Below are 19,813 nucleotides of genomic sequence, written 5' to 3'. Positions count from 1 at the left end.
AAACGTTGGGTGTAACGGCCTTTGTACCTGTGGATGTTACTAACATTTCTTCTTGCTCAATCCAACGAAATTAAATATGTAAAATTCGAGCATAAACTTTCATTGAGTCTAATGTGTTTGTAATAAATTTTTGTTCGTTTTTTTTTGTTCGTCTTCTTTGCATTCTTATATCATTCAACTAATTGCGATGAAACTTTTGTGAGTTGTGTGCATGTCCGCGAAGGTTCCTGTGGGGGCAAGGACCACGTATAGGAGTGGGGTTGAAAAGGTAGGGACATAGAAGCTTAACTCAAGAACGTTTGGAGCAATTTCAGGCACATTTTGCGTATAAATGCCTCATTATTTGTATAATAATGCTGTGGGGATAGTTTAACAGTAAGATAACTAGGACGACGGTAGGGTGAGACGACGTAACATGTAAGAATATTCAATAACGACGGATGTTAGTAAGAAATCCAAAATTTTATTGGTGACAGTCACGATGACTTTTAACCCCTAGAGTTGGAAGTAGGGCTGGTACAAAGACAGTGACATATTAGCGTATCTCTGGTATGCCTGAAGGTATTTATACCAAGAGTAACTTGCTAACTGCAAAAAAATCCTATGACAGTTAAGATACCTCTAGAACGCGTATAGCTGAAGGTTTGGGGTGAAGAGGTGTCACATAAAAGCATAATTCAGGATCGCATAGAGCAATTTCAACGAAATTTGCTGCATACGTGTCTCAGTACTTGTACAAAAGTACTGTAGGAGTCAGACACGCTTACTACCACTGGGGGTTGCCGAGACGATGATAAAGGGTGACATACGGAAACGCCCGAAAATGACCTGTTGAGAATTCTTTCCTGTAATTAGTTGATTACATCTACATCTACATGGCTACTCTGCAAATCGTACTTAAGTGCCTGGCTGAGGGTTCATCGAACCGTCTCCGCAATAGTTCTCGAACTTTCGAACAGCGCTCGGAAAAAAACGAAAACCTATGTCTTTACTTGAGAGCTCTGATTTCCCTGATTGTATTATGATGATCGTTTCTCCCTATGTAGGTCGGCATCAACAAAATATTTTCGCATTCGGAGGAGAAAGCTGGTGATTGGAATTTTGGGGAAGATCCCGCCGCAACGAGAAACGCCTTTGTTTTAATTATGTACACCCCAAATGCTGTATCACGTCCGTGACACTCTCTCACCTATTTCTCGATAATACAAAACGTGAGGACCTTCTTTGAACTTTCTCGATGTACTCCGTTAATTTTATTTGTAAGCATCCCACACCACACAGCAGTACTCCAAAAGAGGACGGACAAGCGTAATGTAGGCAGTCTCTTTAGTAGATCTGTCGCCTTTTCTAACTGTTCTGCCAATAAAACGCAGTCTTAGGTTCGCCTTCACCACAACATTTTCTTTGTGTTCTTTCCAATTTATGTTGTTCGTAATTGTAATTCCTAAGTATTTATTTGTGTTTGCTGCCCTTACGTTTTATCAATTTATCGTGTAACCGATGTTTAGCAAATTCGTTTTAGCACTCATGTGGATGACTTCACATTTCTCATTATTTAGGGTCAATTGACAATTTTCGCACCATACAGACATCTTATGTAAATAGTTTTGCAATTGGTTTTGATCTTTTGACGACTTTTGTAGACGATTAGCAACAGCATCATCTGCAAACAATCGAAGATTGTCTGCTAAATCGTTTATAAATATAAGGAACAACAGAGGGCCTATAACACTACCTAGGGGAAAGCCAGAGATCACTTCTGTTTTACTCGACGACTTCCCGTCAGTTACTACGAACTGTGACCTCTCTGATATGAAATCACGAATCCAGTCGCATAAATGAGGCGACATTCCATAAGCACGCAATTTGATTACAAGCCACTTGTGAGGCACGGTGCCATAAACCTTTTGCAAATCTAAAAATACGGACTCAGTATGAAATCTTTTGTCAATAACACTGAACACTTCCTAGTACTAAACAGCTAGTTGTGCCTCACAAGAACGACGTTTACAATATCCGTGTTGATTATGTGTCAATATACCGTTTTCTTCGAGGTAATTCATAATGTTCGGACACATATACGTTCCATATCGACGTTAATGATGTAGGCCTGTAATTTAGTGGATTAATGATGCAGGCCTGTAATTTAGTGGATTACTCCTGTTGCCTTTCTTGAATAGTGGTGTGGCCTGTGTAACTTTCCAGTCTTTTGGTAGGGACTTATGGTCGAGCGAGCGATTGTGTATGATTGTTAAGTTTGGAGCTATTGCATCAGCATACTCTGAAAGGAACCTAACCGGTACACAGTGTGGACCGTAAGACTTGCTTTTATTAAGTGATTTAAGTTACTTCACTGCACCGAGGATATCTACTTCTAAGTTACTCATGTTGGGAGCTGTTCTTGATTCGAACTATGGAATATTTACTTCGTCTTCTTTGATGAATGAGTTTCGGAAGGCTGTGTTTACGAACTGTGCTTTAGCACCACTGTCATCGATAGTATTTTCATTGCTATCGCGCAGAGAAGTTATTGATTGCACCTTTCCGCAAGCATACTTGACATGCGAACAGAATCTCTTTGGATTTTCTGCCAGGTTTCGAGATAAAGTTTCAGTGTGGAAATTATTATAAGCATCTCGCCTTGAAGTACGCGCTAAATTTCGAGCTTCTGTAAAAGAACGCCAGTTTTGGGGTTTCTGCATTCGTTTACACTTGGCATGCTGTAAAGCAATGATGCGCAATCAGTCCTTTTTTTACGTTGTTAAATGCATCAGCCTTATCGTGAAAGCGGGCACTTCAGTGAACCAGTAATTTAGCCTCCGTGTTTTGGGATGAGAATCATGCCAGATGACTGTACCACAGATACATTTAACGTCCTCTCTAGAGCCACCTGATGTAAAAAAGCGGAAAATCAGACAGTCGCCAGCGACGGTCCTTTTTCTCGAAACAACAAACAGTTACTGGCAGAATCACAAGTTTCCTCATAATTCAGATGAAATGGCCTATTGAGATGGAAGTTCAAGCCAAAGTTCACCTGAATGGGTCAAATGGCTCTAAGCACAATGGGACTGAACATCTGAAGTCATCAGTCCCCCAAACTTAGAACAACGTAAACCTAACTAACCTAAGGACATCACACACATCCATGTCCGAGGCAGAATTCGAACCTGCAACAGTAGCAGCGTGTGGTTCCGGACTGAAGTGCCGAGAACCGCTCGGTCACAAAGGCCGGCGAAGTTCTCCCGAAGTACGGAGGAAATACACTACTGGCCATTAAAATTGCTACACCACGAAGATGACGTGCTACAGACGCGAAATTTAACCGACAGGAAGAAGATGCTGTGATATGCAAACGATTAGCTTTTCAGAGTATTCACACAAGGCTGGCGCCGGTGGTGACACCTACAACGTACTGACGTGAGCAAAGTTTCCAACCGATTTCTTATACACAAACAGCAGTTGACCGGCGTTGCCTGGTGAAACGTTGTTGTGATGCCTCGTGTAAGGAGGAGATATGCGTAGCATCACGTTTACGACTTTGATAAAGGTCGGATGGTAGCCTATCGCGATTGCGGTTTATCGTATCGCGACATTGCTGCTCGCGTTGGTCGAGATCCAATGACTGTTGGCAGAATATGGAATCGGTGGGTTCAGGAGGGTAATACGGAACGCCGTGCTGGATCCCAACGGCCTCGTATCACTAGCAGTCGAGATGACAGGCATCTTATCCGCATGGCTGTAACGGATCGTGCAGCCACGTCTCGATCCCTTACTCAACAGATAGGGACGATTGCAAGACAAAAACAATCAGCACAAACAGTTCGACGACGTTTGCAGCAGCATGGACATCAGCTCGGAGACCATGGCTTCGGTTACCCTTGACGCTGCATCACAGACAGGAGCGCCTGCGATGGTGTACTCAACTTCGAACCTGGGTGCACGAATGGCAAAATGTAATCTTTTCGGATGAATCCAGGTTCTGTTTACAGCATCATGATGGTCGCATCCGTGTTTGGCGACATCGCGGTGAACGCACATTGGAAGCGTGTATTCGTCATCGCCATACTGGCATATCACCCGGCGTGATGGTATGGGGTCCCATTGGTTACACGTCTCGGCCACCTCTTGTTCGCATTGACGGCACTTTGAACAGTGGACGTTGCATTTCAGATGTGTTACGACCCGTGGCTCTACCCTTCATTAGATCCCTGCGAAACCCTACATTTCAGGAGGATAATGGACGACCGCATGTTGCAGGTCCTGTACGGGCCTTTCTGGATAAGAAAACGTTCGACTGCTGCCCTGGCCAGCACATTCTCCAGATCTCTCGCCAACTGAAAACGTCTGGTCAATGGTGGCCGAGCAACTGGCTCGTCACAATACGCCAGTCACTACTGTTGATGAATTGTGGTATCGTGTTGAAGCTGCATGGGCAGCTGTACACGCCATCCAAGCTCTGTTTGACTCAATGCCCAGGCGTATCAAAGGCCGTTATTATGGCCAGAGGTGGTTGTTCTGGGTACTGATTTCTCAGGATCTATGCGCCCAAATTGCGTGAAAATGTAATCACATGTCAATTCTAGTATAATATATTTGTCCAATGAATACCCGTTTATCATCGACATTTCTTCTTGGTGTAGCAATTTTAATGGCCAGTAGTGTATGTGTGCAAATGTTTGGCTGGTGCATAAGTTCGTAGCGTTTTTACATCAAAAGGTTAATAAACACAACAGATACACATAACAGAGAATTTAATCATCAATAATATATGCTCATTCACTATTTACAGCGGTCTGCCAACGCTGGGGTGACTTCTCGATTCCGCGATTGGTTTTCTTGCGAAGCACGCGTCGAGCCATGTTCGGAGCGCATTTTCATCCGGGAAGGAAGTTCCTTGAAGGTTGTTCGGTAGAGAGCGGGAAGGTGTTTGGCGTGAGGTCGGATAAGTTGAGCGCGGGCTCAAGCTCGTAGTTCCTCGGTCGCTTGTACGGCGCGCTTGGCACGGACCCTCCCGCTGCCGGCGCGCCGTAAGGCACGGAATCTCGCACCACGGCGTATCGCTTCTTAGTCGGGCGTTCCGGTGACAGGCCCCATATAGGGGAGTGACGTGTCATACATAGCCTCTCCTTCCCAAGTAGCTCTTTCCGCCTTCCCGTGGTGTCAGACGTCAAGCTCGGCATTTCCCGGGCCCGCCCGGGTGTTGCCTTGCGTCAGAAGGGAGAGCTGCGACCCAACTCGATGCGAAAGCGAAGGGTGCGTGGCACAGGGGGAGCTGTGTCCACGGACCGAAGATCTGTCCCTTGGGGGGGGTGGGGGGGGGGGGGAGGGTGGAGCGCGTGTGCTAGGCTGGAGGGTGTTGCTCATCATGTGAGCGACTCCTCGGTGCTGGGCGGCTGCTACTCCGTTCCCTCCTCGTGGAGAGCACCAAACACCAGATGCTCTGCATGCCGGCGACCGCGTTTGTCGGGGTGGGATTTCAGCGCGAGTCGGCAAGGACACTTCACCGTGCTCGTGGGTAGCAGGGGCGTGATCCGCCAAACCGAGGAGGTGGTGGCATCGCTTGGGCCAAGTTAGCTGGGGCCAGACCGCTGAACGACTGGGTGACTAGTTCACTACCTGAGTAGGAGTAGGTGCTTGGCCGAGAGGTGGAAGCTCGGGCTAGTAGGCGGCGAAGGACGAGAAGTGCATCCACTTCTCCGGAGTGCGGGATGTACTTGCCGAGCAGCAAGCGCTGAGTGTATACATCGAAGACGGGCCACCGAGGGGGACCAGTATGTTGGCGACGGCGTGCTGAACCCGGCAGCTCAAGAGTGCCCTTGGCCTAGGGAGATGGTGGGCGAGCTGCAGCAGTCTCCCCTCACCCACCGATGCCAGAGGAGCCGGTTCGCGGGCACACAATGGTGCCAAACAACTAAAATGATGGTAGCACCCAATAAATCGAGCTACTTGTTATTAAAGGACCAACTGACCAGGAATCCAACAGTACAAATCAAGGGCTCACCAGTTATTCAGCATTGCAAGACCCAATACTTGGGTGTTGTCATAGACGAGAAATGGAGTTTTGCCCAGAACATCGATACGGTGACCCAGACGTCGTTAGAAGCACTGAACAACTTAATTGCGATTGGGCATAGGAGGGTCTACCACAGAATTAATCAAGTTGTGTCATAACACTACTCTAAACTCCATTGTGCGTTACAGGTCAGGAGTCTGGACACACAGTCAAGGGTCAAGCCTGCCATGTCCAAGAGGAGGGTGTAGCGCAACATGCTTTTGCCTTCAGTTGGGGCTTACTGAACATCTCCTTGGGGGGGGGGGGGGGGCAGAGCTGCTGCTCATGGGGCTTTGTCCCTTGGACATAAAAATAAAGGAACAAGCAACTTGGTACTGGGTTAAGAAAGGGAAAATCGAAAAGACTGAACAAATTTTGGGTGTTCACGAGGGGGATAAATTCGCAATCGAAAGAAGGGGGGAAGAACTATGGCAAGAGTATTGGGATAATGAAGACACCAGACGAAGGAATTATCAGCTGCTGCCCAACATCCAAGAACGTTTACGACTCACATATTTCAAACCAAGTAAAGGGTTGATGCACTTCCTCACGGGGCATGGACCGAACCCAACATATCTGTGCCGGTTCGGGAAGAGGGCTCCCTCGTGTGACTGTGGGGCAGAAGAAGGCACTCCGGACCACGTGATCTACGAGTGTCCCCTTTTCGATGACGTAGCCACCGAACTAAGACAACAATTACCGAATAGAGATACATATCACCTGATTAGGGACCAAAACACCTTCAAGATCATCAATAGTCTCGCCAGCGAGGTCTCACCTAAAGCCCTGCTAGCAAATCGAAGGGAGGACGAGGGATTGGTAGGACATAGAATGATATTTCTCGCACCTATCCCATCCCTCCGGGGCGCGGACTGGCCGATCACCGTGACGGTCGGAAACCACCGCGTCATGGATCAGGGTGGGGTGTGAAATCGTATGGGACTTAACTGCTAAGGTCATCAATTCCTAATCTTACACAGTACTTAAGCTAAATTATCTTAAGGACGAACACACACACCCATGCACGAGGGAGGACTCGAACCTCCGCAGGGACCAGCCGCACAGTCCATGACTGCAGCGCCCCAGACCGCTCGGCTAATCCCGTGCGGCCATGGAACAGGGGGCAGGTGCGAAACTCACACGAATTCGACTAAAGCACACCAATGATGATCAGTAGTAGCTAGTTTTTTCTTACGTAGAATGTAGTTTTCTTGCAAATCTCATGTAGTGCCTGCAGCGACTTCAAGTTAAGGCCAGCTCGGAGCCAGGGGCACGCCCACTGGGGTTAGTTCGGTGGGCACGGCCACATAAAGTAGGTTTTTAGAACTACTGGCACACTTGTAACGCTGCAGGAGTGTAGCTTGATAGCATAGTTAGCTTAGTAAACCAGTAGTTCGAACATTATTGTCCATAGAGTAGCTCATCTCCTATATAAAGCAGAGAATCTGACACATTAATAACAGTAAAATGCTGCTAAGAAAGTATATGGTATTGTAAATATTTAAGAACCAGTAATGTAAAAGGTGGTGGGTTTATGATGAATTCATATTATTGTTGTTGAATAAAGAATTTAAAAAAGTAAATAAAAGAGAGCGGAAAGGTGAAAATCTGAGTGCACAAGATCGGGTGTTTAACATGGGTGCGGAATGACTTCCCAATCCAACTCCTGTATAGTGTTTTTGTTTTCATCAGTCTGGAAGAATGCGGGCGGGCGTTATCTTAGAGTAGCATCACATCTCGCACTCTTCCTGGTCGTTGTTCTTAGACTGCGTCTGCAAGACGTCTAAGTTGTTCACAGTAAATGTCAAGAGTGATGGTTACACCTCGCGGAAGAATTCGTAGTACACCACACTGTCGCTGCTCCACCAGCTGCAAAACATTTTATTTTGTGTATGCGCGCAGATCTTTGTACCAGGATCTGCTGCTTTGTTTGGACTCATCGATTCCTTTCGTGTTCCTTATGTTAGCTTAAAAACACCTTTTCTCGCCGCCAATAACGATACAGGGTAGGAACGGTCTGTGTTGTTCATGAGCCAGTTGATGACCAGTAAGCAGAGGTGCACATATGGCCACTCGCTGAGTCTTGTTATTTTGGCTTAAAGCTTGCAGTACCTATACAGCCGAATTTGAACCTTTCCCATTGCATGCAAATGTCGCACCATTTTGGAATGATGACAGTTCATCACATTTGGGAGTTCTCGAGAACACTGACGTGTAACATCGTGAATTAATGCGTTTAAACGATCTTCATCAAACCGCGAAGGTCTTCCATGAGGTGAAGAGTCATTAATATCAAAACGATTCTTTTTAAAACGAGAAAACCATTTTCCTGTCGTGCTCTGTCCACTAGCATTATCCCCATACATGGCGCAAATGTTTCTGGCTGCTTCCACTGCTGTCATCCCTCTATTCAACTCAAACAGAAGAATATGTCGGAAATGTTCCGATTTCTCGTCTTGGCACTTCATTTCCTAACGTCCACAGCAACACTCAGTATTTCCAAATGACAAAATGACAATATGTAAACTCAAAAAGCAGCACTGAGCTACAAAGAAAAAGTGACAATCTATAAATAAAACCATAGCAACTAGAATACCAACATGCAAAACAAAATCGCTACGAACTTACGCGCCAACCTAATACGTGTGCAATATGTTAAATGAATTTAAAATACATATGCGTGCGAAATAAACAGGGGTTGGACAAAAATATGGGAACATAGCCAGAAATGTATGCTTGAAATATGAATCTTTTAGTTGGGCCACTTTTTTCGCTTTGTGATAGATGGCGCTATAATAGTCACAAATGTATAAGTACGTAGTATCACGTAACATTCCGCCAGTGCGGACAGTATTTGCTTCGTGATACATTACCCGTCTTAAAATGGACCGTTTACCAATTGCGGATAAGGTCAATATCGTGTTGATATTGTGATGAAAATGCCCAACGGGCGTGTGCTATGTATGCTGCTCGGTATGCTGGACGAATCATCCAAGTGTCCGGACCGTTCGCCGGATAGTTACGTTATTTAAGGAAACGGAAAGTTTTCAGCCACATGCGAAGCGTCAACCACGACCTGCAACAAATGATGATGCCCAAGTAGATGTTTTAGCTGCTGTCGCGGCTAATCCGCACATCAGTAGCAGACAAATTGCGCGAGAGTCGGGAATCTCAAAAACGTCGGTGTTGAGAATGCTACATTAACATCGATTGCACCCGTACCATATTTTGTGCACCAGGAATTGCATGGTAACGACTTTGAACGTTGTGTACAGTTCTGCCACTCGACTCAAGAGAAATTACAAGTCGATGACACATTTTTTGCACGCGTTCTATTTAGCGACGAAGCGTCATTCACCAACAGCGGTAACGTAAACCGGCATAATATGCACTATTGGGCAACGGAAAATCCACGATGGCTGCGACAAGTGGAACATCAACGACCTTGGCGGGTTAGTGTATGGTGCGGCATTATGGGAGGAAGGATAATTGCCCTCCATTTTATCGATGGCAATCTAAATAGTGCAATGTATGCTTATTTCCTACGTAATGTTCTACCGATGTTACTACAAGATGTTTCACTGCATGACAGAGTGGCGATGTACTTCTAACATGATGGACGTCCGGTACATAACTCGCGTGCGGTTGAAGCGGTGTCGAATAGCATATTTCATGACAGGTGGATTGATCGTCGAAGCACCACACCCTGGCCCGCACGTTCACCGGATCTGACGTCCCCGGATTTCTTTCTGTGGGGAAAGTTGAAGGATATTTGCCATCGTGATCCAACGACAACATGCGTCAGTGCATTGTAAATGCATGTGCGAACATTACGAAAGGCGAACTACTCGCTGTTGAGAGGAATGTCGTTACACGTATTGCCAAATGCATTGAGGTTGACGAACATCATTTGGTGCATTTATCGCATTAATGTGGTATTTACTGATAATCACGCTGTAACAGCATGCGTTCTCAGAAATGATAAGTCCACAAAGGTACATGTATCACATTGGAACAACGGAAATAAAATGTCCAAACGTACCTACGTTCTGTATTTTAATTTAAAAACCTACCTGTTACCAACTGTTCGTCTAAAATTGTGAGCCATATTTTTGTGTCTATTACAGCGCCATCTGTCATAAAGCGAAAAAAGTGGTCCAACTAAAACATTCATATTTCTTTACGTACTACACAAATATGTAATAAAAACTGGGGGTTCCTATTTAAAAAAAAACGCAGTTGATATCCGTTTGACCTACGGCAACGCCATCTAGCGGGCCTACCATAGCGCCATCTGGTTTCCCCCTTCAAGCTAGACAAGATTGGTTCTTTGTAGTTTTTTCGTTTGACGCTTATTTCGTGAGATATTTGGCCCGGTCACGATCAATGGACCACCCTGTATTTTTCCTTTTCTAGTCGAATGGAAGCTGTTTTGCATATCCACGGTGTTCGTGCATGGTATTGCTCGTACTAATGTGTTGTGTATTTGGTGTTTCCATATTTTTGACCACCACGTGTATCTGACGCATACCTCCGCGGGCGAAGCTATGTACCAAAAACTATTCTAAACTAATTAATGTACGTATCAACATTTAAATTAGATGAAATCATTCCTTTGATGTTTGTTAGTTAAAACGGTACCGCTGTTTATAGGAGAGCTCTCCTTATCTGAGGTGCTACAGTGTGTTCTGTGAGAGCCCAGCTCGGCAGACGCGGTTTGCGCCGCTGGGCGGCGGCAGCATTCACAGTCGTTTATCTCCGGGCGACGAGTGACGGCCAAGTTTTGTGCTCCTCCCGAGATTGCGGCGTGTGGAGCCACGCGGGGGCACGCAGCGCCGCCAAACTTGCGCGGCGAACTGAACGCGCGGTTTTCTGTCGCACCCCCACCCCCACCCCCGCCCCTAGCCCTCGGCGCCTCCCCGGCCGCGGCTGGGACCGCGGCTGCAGCGAAAGCTCCTGCTAAGCCGGCGCGTCTCCTTAATCTGACAAGCCACTCGGCCGTCTCATCTCGGCCGGCTCGGCTCAGCAGCGCTCCTACTCCGTCCGCAGCCTCGCTGCAGACTTTCCAGTTCTCGGCTGTGAAAGTCGTTCCGTGCCTAAAATCGACGTAAGACTTATGACGACCGTAATGAGCCTCTAGGAAGCACTGAGCCCTGTGTGACGAGTGAAAGAGCTAGCCGCCCGACGCACACCGCTACAGTGACGACACACAATTTGTTACAGTTAATGACTCTTTTCACCTCGAGATTTTGAAACATACACTGCTTCATTTACATCTGTCACAGACTCTACCCTTCTCTTGACGTTAGATGTCTGCAGTTATTGTCTTCCATTTGTGGTATTATGATCTCTACAATTTTGTATAAATTTACGTATTTCACTCCAAAAATTCCAATGGCGTTCATTTGAAACACCATCTGTTTACCTCTTTTTTATCAAATGGTTCAAATGGCTTCGAGCGCTATGGGACTAGAACTTAGAACTACTTAAGCCTAACTAACCTAAGGACATCGCACACATCCATGCCCGAGGCAGGATTTGAACCTGCGACCGTAGCGGTCGCGCGGTTCCAGACTGAAGCGCCTAGAACCGCTCGGCCACACTGGCTGGCCATTGTTATCATCTAGCACTTTCTATGACTTTGCTTCATTCAGTTAGTTAATTATTGTGTTCAGTGTTGCTAATTCCACAACAACTGATCGTGCTTGAATGATCTCAGTATGTTGCAAATTGACTGTATTAGATACGTACTTTGTGTGTTCCTGGGGATATACAGTTGTAATAAAGTCAATTCATTCGATGTTTATAAGTAAACTTCATTATGCTACTACAGAAAATGATATACGCAATATACCCGGTGATCAAAAAGTCAGTATAAATTTGGAAACGTAATAAACCACGGAATAATGTAGATAGAGAGGTAAAAATTGACACACATGCTTGGAATGACATGGGGTTTTATCAGAACAAAAAAAAAAGCAAAGGTCACAAAATGTCCGACTGATGGCGCAGGACAGCAAAACTGCTACCGTGACGGGTGAGAGGTACACCGATATGTTACAGAATAGCATCATCCCCAGCCTGGCTGATAAACACATGCTGGAACGTACGATGTTTATGCAGGATGCCGCTCCACCCCATATTGCTAGAAGCGTGAAAGATCTCTTGCGCCTGTCGTTTGGTGATGATCGTGTGCTCAGCCGCCACTTTCGTCATGCTTGGCCTCCCAGTTCCCCAGACCTCAGTCCGTGCGATTATTGGCTTTGGGGTTACCTGAAGTCGCAAGTGTATCGTGATCGACCGACATCTCTAGGTATGCTGAAAGACAACATCCGACGCCAGTGCCTCACCATATCTCCGGACATGCTTAACAGTGCTGTTCACAACATTATTCCTCGACTACAGCTATTGTTGAGGAATGATGGTGGATATATTGAGCATTTCCTGTAAAGAACATCATCTTTGCTTTGTCTTACTTTGTTATGCTAATTATTGCTATTCTGATCAGATGAAGCGCCATCTGTCGGACATTTTTTGAAAATTTGTATTTTTTTGGTTCTATAAAACCCCATGTCATTCCAAGCATGTGTGTGAATTTGTACCTCTCTATCTACATTCAGTTTTCAAATTTATACTGATTTTTTTGATCACCCGGTGTATATAAGGTGGTGAAGGAAAAATGCCACACTTGGCGGTCAGCATGCGATTCCTCATCCAAACTCAAGATAAAAGCGCATCTAGTGAAACTTAGTCCCGCCAATAAGCGTAATAGAAAAGGGATTTAAAACACGAGGCTCTGACAACGCAGCGTGGGTAATGGCTATGCAGACTCGCCGATATTGGAGTGGCATTGGCATCAAACATTTTTTTCTCATTTTAAGAATCAAATTGTATCCAGGTTACACCTCCACAACATGGAGGTTGTTTATTTCTTCATGTTACTGTTGCCTTTATTTAAACGTTAAGACATAACATGAACTTCTTATAGACATAAAAGACCGCTTTGTTTTGGCTGTGACGCAAGTAAAGCCAATAGGGAGTAATAGTAGATAAAGTAACAACATTTGTACCCAGTAAGTTACAGAAGACATAGGCTACACTATATAGCACGTTATGCTACGAACAATAATTCTTTTCTGTGCGTTTCATGTCCAGACTGACCTTCACAGAACCGGTACGTACATGTACGAGCAACTTTCACTTTAGAGATGTTCAAAACGATCACCTGGCGTTTGCGAATACTTTGTCACTCGCTGGATCATACTTCGCTGGAGCCTAAGCAACACACTTGCATCCATTATTGCCAAAGTGGCATTAGCTATTAGGTCGTGCGCACCCATGAATAGAGTATAATAAACTTGTTTCTTTGAGTGTCCCCACGTATTAAAATATTGTGGATTAAGGTCCCGGTAATGTGGAGACCTCTACAACCAGTCCACTTCCCTGGAAGCGCTTCATTTAAATACTTATGCACATTCATTCCAAAGTGTGGCTTTGAACCATCATATTGAAACCATATTGGTTGCCGAACACCCAATGGAGCGTTTTGTAATGCGTCAGGCAAAGTATTGCAAAGAGACATAACGATACAGGGACGCATTCAACCTGTACGGCAATAGGTAAGGGACAGAAAGCACTCCTTTCACGCTTCCAGCCCACTGACTTATGCCAAAGCGTGCCTGAAAGCCACGTTCATGGTTGACACGTGGATTGCGTTCTGACCAATAATGGCTGTTGTGGAGGTTGAGAATACCTCCACGAGTCAATCTAGATTCGTCAGTCCATAGCACATTATTTATAAAATCTTCGTTATCTTCCACATAGTGCCAAAGCCATTCACAAAACTGTACTCGTCGAATGTGGTCTTCTGGTTCCTGGCGTTGAGTTAACGTGTAATGATATGGATGCAATTCTTCATCGTGCAACACGTCAACAACCAGTCTTCGAGATATCTGGAACTGCATTGCAGTATCACAGGTACTTCACCTAGATGATTAGTAAATGGTTTCAAGGATCATGTCCTCTATTTGTGGAGTACGTCTAGTCTTGGACGACCTCTGTTCATTACTAGTGGACGAAGACTACGGGTTTCCCGAGGGCTTTGCTAAAGGCCTCGAATAACGCAACTCTAGTATTTAATTAATCGTAATGTTTCAATGCTATCACTTATGAAATTGCTTTAATGTCTTAAGCTATAAGGCGCTAGACTTTGAAAATGACCATCTTTGGTTTCAACTATTCTCAGATTAATTGTCTAATCTTATCACTGACTTGAGCATGCTTACGCTAGTTGCTAAAAGTCAGAACTATAACTTTTACTTTCCTTTTTAAATTCTTCCCTTTTTTTACAACTAGTTATTGAAAGTTCGTCGTGGGTAAATGATAACTCGGAAACTAAAATTTATTTTTAATTAATGAAAGTTTATTTTTCTTTATTTTTAAATGTAAATGTTTTACAATGACCACACGTCGACTGTGAATGAGTGACTGCAAAAACTGGTATCCCTACAGTAAGCGAGATAAACAATACAAAAAAAACCTGCAAAATAAATCGTAGGTGCCACTACCACTTTGCATCTCAACTTAAAAAGTTCGGATTTTCAAAATAGCAGCCTCTTTATGTGTTGGCCTCTCGCGTACCCACTAGCAAATCTTAAATGTATTTCTCACTTACCACTTTCACTACAGAAATAATGGTAGCTGTTGGAATTTCCGCCATGAAATGGTTCAGACAGGGCAATGTGATCCCAATTGTTGCGAAACGAACAATGCGTACGGGCAAAATGCGCTATCTACACTCCTGGAAATTGAAATAAGAACACCGTGAATTCATTGTCCCAGGAAGGGGAAACTTTATTGACACATTCCTGGGGTCAGATACATCACATGATCACACTGACAGAACCACAGGCACATAGACACAGGCAACAGAGCATGCACAATGTCGGCACTAGTACAGTGTATATCCACCTTTCGCAGCAATGCAGGCTGCTATTCTCCCATGGAGACGATCGTAGAGATGCTGGATGTAGTCCTGTGGAACGGCTTGCCATGCCATTTCCACCTGGCGCCTCAGTTGGACCAGCGTTCGTGCTGGACGTGCAGACCGCGTGAGACGACGCTTCATCCAGTCCCAAACATGCTCAATGGGGGACAGATCCGGAGATCTTGCTGGCCAGGGTAGTTGACTTACACCTTCTAGAGCACGTTGGGTGGCACGGGATACATGCGGACGTGCATTGTCCTGTTGGAACAGCAAGTTCCCTTGCCGGTCTAGGAATGGTAGAACGATGGGTTCGATGACGGTTTGGATGTACCGTGCACTATTCAGTGTCCCCTCGACGATCACCAGTGGTGTACGGCCAGTGTAGGAGATCGCTCCCCACACCATGATGCCGGGTGTTGGCCCTGTGTGCCTCGGTCGTATGCAGTCCTGATTGTGGCGCTCACCTGCACGGCGCCAAACACGCATACGACCATCATTGGCACCAAGGCAGAAGCGACTCTCATCGCTGAAGACGACACGTCTCCATTCGTCCCTCCATTCACGCCTGTCGCGACACCACTGGAGGCGGGTTGCACGATGTTGGGGCGTGAGCGGAAGACGGCCTAACGGTGTGCGGGACCGTAGCCCAGCTTCATGGAGACGGTTGTGAATGGTCCTCGCCGATACCCCAGGAGCAACAGTGTCCCTAATTTGCTGGGAAGTGGCGGTGCGGTCCCCTACGGCACTGCGTAGGATCCTACGGTCTTGGCGTGCATCCGTGCGTCGCTGCGGTCCGGTCCCAGGTCGACGGGCACGTGCACCTTCCGCCGACCACTGGCGACAACATCGATGTACTGTGGACACCTCACGCCCCACGTGTTGAGCAATTCGGCGGTACGTCCACCCGGCCTCCCGCATGCCCACTATACGCCCTCGCTCAAAGTCCGTCAACTGCACATACGGTTCACGTCCACGCTGTCGCGGCATGCTACCAGTGTTAAAGACTGCGATGGAGCTCCGTATGCCACGGCAAACTGGCTGACACTGACGGCGGCGGTGCACAAATGCTGCGCAGCTAGCGCCATTCGACGGCCAACACCGCGGTTCCTGGTGTGTCCGCTGTGCCGTGCGTGTGATCATTGCTTGTACAGCCCTCTCGCAGTGTCCGGAGCAAGTATGGTGGGTCTGACACACCGGTGTCAATGTGTTCTTTTTTCCATTTCCAGGTGTGTATAATAATTTATCTCCGATCCGTGTGTTCCTGTGCTCGATTAGCTGATCAAGAAAAGCTTCGGAAATAGTGCTCGATAAGCAATTACTCCACATACAAAATAACGTTACTACCTCATAGTACAACTCTGTACTCAAAAAATACAGCTACCTTAGAGTGTGCCTTCGTAAATTTCCCTTAACCATTAACACTTCAGACAAAATTAATGAGTTCAAATTTTTGTGTCGTCGTGTTCTAAAGATTCACGAATTATACTGTCAAATACTGACACAGTGTACAAGCCACTCCTGACTAAGCCCATACCTACTTAAATTCACTTGACCTTTCATTAAACGTCACACAAAATACGAGGAGCCTGATTCTGACAAGATCCAGCAAAATGATTATATTCATTATACCACATACAGTGTGTTTCAAAAATGACAGGTATATTTGAAACGGCAATAAAAACTAAACGAGCAGCGATAGAAATACACCGTTTGTTGCAATATGCTTGGGACAACAGTGCGTTTTCAGGCGGACAAACTTTCGAAATTACAGTACTTACAATTTTCAACAACAGATGGCGCTGCAAGTGATGTGAGAGATATAGAAGACTACGCAGTCTGTGGGTGCGCCATTCTGTACGTCGTCTTTCTGCTGTAAGCGTGTGCTGTTCACAACGTGCAAGTGTTTTATTCCTTAGAACAGAGGATTTTTCTGGTGTTGGAATTCCACCGCCTAGAACACAGTGTTGTTGCAACAAGACGAAGTTTTCAACGGAGGTTTAATGTAACCAAAGGACCGAAAAGCAATACAATAAAGGATCTGTTTGAAAAATTTCAACGGACTGGGAACGTGACAGATGAACGTGCTGGAAAGGTAGGGCGACCGCGTACGGCAACCACAGAGGGCAACGCGCAGCTAGTGCAGCAGGTGATCCAACAGCGGTTTCGGGTTTCCGTTCGCCGTGTTGCAGCTGCGGTCCAAATGACGCCAACGTCCACGTATCGTCTCATGCGCCAGAGTTTACACCACTATCCATACAAAATTCAAACGCGGCAACCCCTCAGCGTCGCTGCCATTGCTGCACGAGAGACATTCGCTAACGATATAGTGCACAGGATTGATGACGGCGATATGCATGTGGGCAGCATTTGGTTTACTGACGAAGCTTATTTTTATCTGGACGGCTTCGTCAATAAACAGAACTGGCGCATATGGGGAACCGAAAAGCTCCATGTTGCAGTCCCATCGTCCCTGCATCCTCAAAAAGTACTGGTCTGGGCCGCCATTTCTTCCAAAGGAATCATTGGCCCATTTTTCAGATCCGAAACGATTACTGCATCACGCTATCTGGACATTCTTCGTGAATTTGTGGCGGTACAAACTGCCTTAGATGACACTGCGAACACCTCGTGGTTAATGCAAGATGGTGCCCGGCCACATCGCACGGCCGACGTCTTTAATTTCCTGAATGAATATTTCGATGATCGTGTGATTGCTTTGGGCATCCGAAACATACAGGAGGCGGCGTGGATTGGCCTCCCTATTCGCCAGACATGAACCCCTGTGACTTCTTTCTGTGGGGACACTTGAAAGACGAGGTGTACCGCCAGAATCCAGAAACAATTGAACAGCTGAAGCAGTACATCTCATCTGCATGTGAAGCCATTCCGCCACACATGTTTTCAAAGGTTTCGGGTAATTTCATTCAGAGACTACGCCATATTATTGCTACGCATGGTGGATATGTGGAAAATATCGTACTATAGAGTTTCCCAGACCGCAGCGCCATCTGTTGTTGAAAATTGTAACTACTGTAATTTCGAAAGTTTGTCTGCCTGAAAATGTACTGTTGTCCCAAGCATATTGCAACACACGGCGTATTTCTATCGCTGCTCGTTTAGTTTTTATTGCCGTTTCAAATATACCGGTCATTTTTGAAACACCCTGTATGAGTTACCGCAGTCTTCAAACTTCGTATGTAAAACACAACTCAGTCCAAGAACAACTTTCTATGCGTTTTCAGCAACATCGAGAAAATTCCACACTGACGAAATAATCGATATAATTTGCTCTAGATAGGTAGCGATCACGACACTTGTAAACATGCCCTAACTCACATGCAGTAACACATATGTAGTCTTATCGATTCAAACTCACTATCTCTTCATCTCTGAATAAGCTTCCTTTATCGTCTACGTGTATTAAACAATCTTGTGGTATAAAACAATTCCTGGTGAGCATTGTCAGGCCATTTCCACAAATCCACCGACTCAAGATCTTTATCGATGACGTAAGATTGTTTATCGCCTCCTGTAATACTACATGGAAAGCAAACACAAATATGTCATCTGCAAACTGTATAATTCTTAGTGGCTGAGTTATTGCCCTTTCCATATGATACACATATATTGCATATAGTAGTGGGCTGAGTACCAATCCTTGTGTATGCCGCTGTCCACCAAGAGCGGGCTGTTGAATCCTCTATCCTTTCTAATGTGTACAGTTCGTTCACTGATTAATGACGACATATCTTCTACAAATTGAGGTGGATCTCCTAAAGGTAGTAACTAACCTAATACTATATGTGTCTGAATATTATCATATGCTTTTGCAATATCTGGAAATAGTGCTGCTGTATATTTACTCTCAACAAAGCCAGCTAAGACGGAGGAAACTAATATTGAAATGTTGTCCATGCAACTTCTACCTTTACGATCCAGCTAGTAAGGACGAAGATTCTACCCACCATTGCAATCGCCTTTTTATTAGTTTTTCCAATGTTTTAGCAATACATGACGGCAATGCATTCTGTCTGTAGGATGTGGCTAGTAATGGATATTTCCCTTTGTTATATATGAGGACTATGATCTGTGTCTTACTTTCTGGGATCAATTCTTGGTACATCCAAATTCCATGATAGATTTGAAGAAGTAATTCTACAGCATTGTGGGAATGTTTTGCATAATAGAATTTGCGATCTGATCCATTCCTGGGGCAGTGTTAGCGTTCTCTTTGATGACCTATGTCAGCTTGTCAGTACTGAACTGCGTAGTCAGCACATATTGAGTTACAGGAGTTTTCCTTTGTCACCTGATTAGCTTACTGCGAACACTTGATGGGGCAATAAGGTCACAGAGTTCTTCTATCCGCTCACATGATTGCATATTGTTGGCTGCACAGGCGATATTCCTAAATCTGTTAACCTTCTGCCATGTCTCTGATCATTTAGTATTCTTGGTCAAACTACTACAATACTACCTAATTACTCTTCTTAACAGGTTTCAGTATTTTCTTGGTTCTAGCTGCCGTTTGTTTATAGAGCAAAAAGCTGTTCACATTAGGCTGTTTAACATATTCACATAACGCTACCCTTCTGTCTTGTATTGCTTTATTGCAGTCTTCATTTCACCATGGATTACCCAGTCGCCTTACTTTTGTTGATATAGGTCGTTTTGGCATAGATTAGTTTGCTGCATGTTATATGATATTCCGTAGTTGCGTATAGCCCCTGTGTGGGGGTTGTTTTTTTTTCCTGTTGATTTTCATCTAATTCAAG

This window comes from Schistocerca piceifrons, chromosome 7 (assembly GCF_021461385.2).
Source record: "Schistocerca piceifrons isolate TAMUIC-IGC-003096 chromosome 7, iqSchPice1.1, whole genome shotgun sequence".
In the NCBI taxonomy this organism is placed as follows: domain Eukaryota; kingdom Metazoa; phylum Arthropoda; class Insecta; order Orthoptera; family Acrididae; genus Schistocerca; species Schistocerca piceifrons.
Note: the sequence above shows the minus strand (reverse complement) of the source record.